This window comes from Phragmites australis, chromosome 21 (assembly GCF_958298935.1).
Source record: "Phragmites australis chromosome 21, lpPhrAust1.1, whole genome shotgun sequence".
NCBI lineage: Eukaryota > Viridiplantae > Streptophyta > Magnoliopsida > Poales > Poaceae > Phragmites > Phragmites australis.
The window spans coordinates 22,412,939-22,418,938 of NC_084941.1; positions in this window are offsets into that span (position 1 = coordinate 22,412,939).

Below are 6,000 nucleotides of genomic sequence, written 5' to 3' on the forward strand. Positions count from 1 at the left end.
TCCTAATTCAAGTGTTCTGTTATGGTGCAATGATGTCTTACACATATATTGTGATAGAGAAATCTTGCATCTACAACTTTGGTGTGGTTATCCTAGAGGTGGTGCTAGGATGATTTTGGATGGATCAAACAAAGACAAATTTCGTTGATCGAAGAATCCATCAAAAATCAACACCGAGAGACAAAGCGAAGAACACGAAGAAAAACTTACAAAACTTGATCTTCGTTGCAAGGATGAGTTCACAATATGTATCTTCAAAGCATCCCTAAAAAATTCTCGACAAAATCCTAACCCTAGATGAGTTCCTCTTTTTTCATAAAAGAAACTATCCAAAAACAATTCACTGTTGTCGCGCTGCTGTTCAATCTCTCCAACCGAACAACCTCTCTGTTTTATACTCTGATGATATATTTGAAGATATCGCAAATGGAATTAGAAACTTTTGGCACAAGCAATCTCACTGAGTACATGATCGACACACTCAGGGCTTGTTTGTTTGGTCCGAGGATTTGCCAAAAACTACTTGGTAACCCTATTTTTGGAAGGCCTAGCTGATGCCTTTTGACCTGAACAAATTGTGTAATGTCTATAATGCCCTTGAATATTCTGATGAATTTTTTCCTGTAAAATGCTTTTAATGGTTGTTTTCATTATTTTTCACCCATAATAGAAATTTGAGTTCTTTGTGTATATGTAGCTACTACATTTAGACCTTATATGGAGTTGATTAACCATAATTGTACCTAAAAAATTTAAAATTATCAAAGGGTCCAACATTCATGTGAGAAGCATAGACTGTCACAAAATTGCACAATGGGAGCGGATAGTTTTACCCAATCTGCCATATTGAGACCAACAACTCCTTGTGACAGGAAGCGCAGGAATTTGATACCGGGCTAGCTAGAAGCAAAATATAGAACAATATATTGAGAAAAAAATAGCAGACAACATGTTCATCGTTAACTAGTATTAAACAAGAAGATCCATTGCACTCCTGCTACTACATCAATGAGCCACAAGATTTTTGTTCAGCGACATGGCCACTACTAAAGAAAGGGTCATCCCTGCACCCCTTTTACTGCCAGTTCGGTAATAACCAGTAGTGATAAGGTATCACTGTCGGTTCATAAGGTGAACCGATAGATCTAACATTGAGCTGTTGAGAACCAACAGTGATAGCCACTATCATTGCCAGTTCTAGCTACGAACCGGTAGTGCTACTTCGCTACCAGTTTGGAATACGAACCGGGTGGTTCATAAGCTCACTGATAGATCAATAATTGAGCCGTTATAAACTGGAGTGATAATCATTCTATAAATATAGAACCCCTTCCTCACTCCACTCCCTATATCACTTCGCGCCCCCATCTCACTTCACTCTCCAGAATGTCGATCCCAACGGGTAGTGACGGTCTCACCTCGATTGTCACTACCCCTCGGGACCTTCTTCCCATCTCCTGCCACGCTGCCATGTCTACCTGTCTACCCATCTCCCAAGCCATCGCTGACCTCACAACTGTGCTGACCATGGCCGCACCGACCACGGCCATGCCGCTCCGTCGCCTCGTGTTCCCATCTCCTGATCCATTGCCAACCTCATGACCGTGCCACTCCGTCACCCCGTCTACCCATCTCCCTAGCTGTCATCGACCTCGCGGCCACGCCGAACACAGTTGTGCTGCCTCATCTCATCATCATCCCATCATCCCATTCGTTTAGATTTACTATTGTCACTGTTGTTTCAAGATGATTGTGTTTTCAAATTAGGATCGAACTTGAGCATGGGGATCAGTGTGGGTTATGGTGCAAAACCGCTCTACCAGGAGCTAGGAGATCTGAGCAGTTTTGCACCATAGGACACATTAATCCCAATCTTTTGCAGCCGTGCTTGTTGTTTAATCTATCGAGTACGTTTTAGCCTTTGTCACAAGAGCGCAGGAAGGCAGCAGTCCATGTGAGTCTGTCGGGCGATGTTCCCTTTACCTAGCTAGCGTCGGGAAGCAAAAGACTAGCGCCCCTTCTGGTCCCAGTGAAGCCTTCAATGACCAAGAAACGGCTTAGGTATGCTAAGAATTATTTTCTGTGCTTGATGGAATGCATGGTTTGAATTTATCTCTCCCACAGGCTAGACGGAATACTGCCGATTGTACCCAAGCCCCGACTTCCCCAATCTCCAACCCCTCCCTCCCCTGAAGGAGATGGTAGCAAGCTTGGCAAGCCCCGACATTAGTGGCTACCAGTCAGGAACTGGAAGTAGCCAGCACTGAGGTCGACGCTCCCCCTACACTGAAGGGGTACGAGATTTCGCTGGATAGATCCTGTGGGAAATGCTTGAAGGGCGGGTAGGCCATCAGCAAGATTCAGTGTTCAACGCCTTCTTCGCTGTAAGATTGTACCTATAGGTTAGAAGTTCAATTATCAAAATGACTAGGGCTGACCTTATCGTTCTTTGAAGTTTGCCTTGCATCACTTGAACATGACCCGCTGTGATGCCAAGAAGGCCACCGCACGAGTAGCAGAGCTCGAGAAGGAGGCTACCGAGCTACGCTAGTAGCTCTCTCGGGTGACGATTGAGAACGAGAAGGTGGACGTTGTGCTAGAGGACTGGATGAAGGGTAAGCTTCTAGAATCCCGGCAAGCTGCTCATTCATTTTTGTCTTCCTAATATATCGCCTTGCAGAACTCTCCATGGTCTGAGAAGCTGTCAACCAGGAAGGGACCTAAATGTTGCGGTGCTCGATGTCTTCCATGAAGCGCTTGCCAAGGTTGGGATCCAGACAGAGGCTATCGGCGGAGAGGATTCTCCCAGGCTCGTTGCCCAGGTCACCAAGCTTATCGAGGCCTTCGGTGGGTTCTGAGAGACGGTCACCATACACCTCTTGAGCCAGTCCTGACAAAGTGTGGAGCTGACACTCACTTGTGTGGTGGCTGTCCTCAAGACCCATCAACCAGAGTTCAATGCAAACATCCTCTTGGAATGGTTCGGGGACAAGTTAGAAAAGTCGTCAGCCGACAAGGTTGATGAGGCGACTGGGGTAGCCAAGGCCTTCATGGACACAATGGACTTCTTGCCCTCAGCATAGTTATTTTACATTTACCCTACAGTTTGTAAGAACACTTGGTAGATTTTGTTATTTTAAGTCGAGAACTTAAATTTTTCTCCATGCTTGATGGGAGTACTTCGTGATGGACTCTTTTGATAGCATATCGTGATATTTTATTGGCTTCTGCCTTCGATTAGTTCAAAACACGTTGATCACTAGTCGGAGTGCTTATTATGACTGGCCTTCGGTCCACTTGAGTGGGACGCATCGTAGCCCCTAGTCACACGGGGAACGCGACAAGCAGCCTTTTCACAACCCCAAGTTCATAACGCAACGATTCTTCTTTTCTCATTATAATATACTTCTAGAGAACACACAATATGTTTTCTTTGGTTTCTAGCACCTAGTACTTATTGAGCCCCCGACTGTCTACTCGGAAAAAGAAATTCCGGGTAGGTAGTCCAGATAGTAAAAAACATCTTTAAAGTAAAGGGAACTCATATTGCCCTTGGGTGGAGACAAACTTTTCAACACCCTGGGTGCGCATTTGGGATGAAGGATCTGAGAAGCGACTTACCCCATTTATCAATCATGAAGATGCGTGGAAAGACAAGTAAGGCAGAAAAGAAAATTGATTGACTTCATAGGTAATATGATCTTTATTATTATGAGAAGGTACTCTTAGGACTTACACTTAGAAGTTACAAAAAAAATCCTGACGACCCTCAAGCTATGTAGACCCATTATCTTAAAACTAAACGATACAAACTAGATTAAGCTGACAAGCAGTGACCCTTCTTATTTTGGGGGTAGTGTAGGAGCTGTTTCGTGGACTCCAGAATATTCGTGAAGCCAAGCCCCCAAGTCTTTGGGTTTGTGTCTCAAGGCGTTGTGATCACGGTTATGACTGAGGCTTCTTATCAACCTTTATCCTTGAGCTTTTGGGTTCCTCAATTGGCTGATGTTGAACTGCCATGTCCAGACTTCGCTTGTCACAACTAAGACCTACCTTAGGACAACCCCATATGGTGATGATTCCCTCAGGTCCGAGGATCTTCATGCATTGATAAGCATAATGCGCGGTGGCCATGAATTTTGCAAGAGTAGGTCTTCCTAGGATGGCATTGTATGTCGTCTCAAAGTTGACCACGTCAAACATATTTTTTTTTGTTCGGAAATTGTTATGCTTTCCAAAGGTAATGGGTAGTGATATCAGGCCAATGGGAGTGGCCGAAGACTTGGGTACTATACCATGGAAGGCTTGAGTAATCGGCTTGATAGCAGACCGAGAGATTTGCATTCCTTCTAGTACGTTAGTGAAGAGGATGTTCAGGGAACTCCCTCCATTGATAAGGACGCGGCTAACTTTGCAATTGTCTATCATAGGCTCGACCACTATCAGGAAGCGTCCCAGTCGTACGAGTTATCAGGGCAGTCTTGGCCGAAGGAGATTTTGATGTCTAACCACTTCACAGCTTGACGACCTTAGGGATGACGGCTAGGACTTCTCGGGCCACCGTCTTGTACTACCGCTTGGACTCGTAGGATGCGGAACTATCGAACATGTGGTCAATTGTCCTCTCGCCTGGCTCGAAAGACATCGGGTCCGTATCGTCCTCAGTGCTATCTAAGTCAGAGTTTCTGCTTTGGGTCGCGACCTGGATCTTCTTTCCCTTAGCCACTTTTTTTACCTCCATTTTGGCCAACTTTTTCCAGAAGTGGCACTCATAGATGTGGTGCTATCAATTTAGTGGAAGTCGCACCAAGGCTTCCCATCTTGTTAGCCTGGTGTAAAGCTTCTACCACGAGAAGGACCAAAGTGCTGGTCGGGACAGACGTCGGGCACATCTGCCAAAACTTTATCAGATTTAGCTTTCTTACCCTTACCTACCTTGGTGTTCTTCTTGTGCTTATCTGGACCTTGTTGCTACTAAGCCTCGGTTGAGGACTCTTGATGCCCTAAGTCTTTTCCTTAACGTAGAGGAGCACATCCTCGGCGCTAACAGACTTATCAATAATCTGTATGAGCTCCTTAACCATTTCAGGCTCCTTTCAATGCAACGGCAGCTCTTAACTCCTTGAGTGAATGCCTGGATGACATCATAGTCGCTAATCTTAGGGATGGTATTCCGAGTGTTGCTGAAGTGTCGCATGAACTCACGCAAGGTTTTATTCCCCATCTGCTCGCAACGGTGGAGATCGTTTTTCGTGCCGGGGTGAACATAGGTACCCTAGAAGTTAGCTCGGAACACATTGAAAGCTGCTCCCACAAGTAGATTATCCCTGGTGATAGATTGGTCAATCATGTCCTGGCTGCCCCTTCAAGGTCCGTGCAGAGGTAATTCGCCATTACTTTCTCGTCCCTACAAGCCGCCGGGATGGTCGTGGTATAGATATGAAAAAACTCAATAGGATTTGTACTTCTATTGTATTTCTCGATCATCCCGGGATGGAACCTTGCCGGCCAGCTTACGTTACGTAGATCTGGAGAGAAGCCCATGCATTCATTGATGGCGCCTTGCTTTGTTCCAGCATTCCTGAGAGTCTTTCCCATGGTGATCGGAGATCGGTCCTGATTTGATCGATGTCAAGACATTCCCCGATTAGATCGATGAGGGGTAGGAGAACCCTCTTTAAAAGCCCCTGGGCATCTTCATCGGTCGTTGATGACCTGACGCAAGTCATTGATGAGATGACCTTTGACCAGTGAGGTCCGACGGTAGTTGTTTGCCCAATTGTCATCCCGAGAAGTCTTGTTCCCGGGGTTATGCCTCTCCGGGTCCAATGTGTCTCACAAAGGGGTATTACCTTGTCTGTCCCGATTAGCACTGTGGTCGGAGGGCGCATAAGGGCCTCTTGTAGAATGAGGATGCTTTTGGCAATTGCAAATTTAAAGTGGTCCGCCCCCTGTTGATAATCGAGTGACTGTATGACCGGGGCCCCGATAAGGACCGGA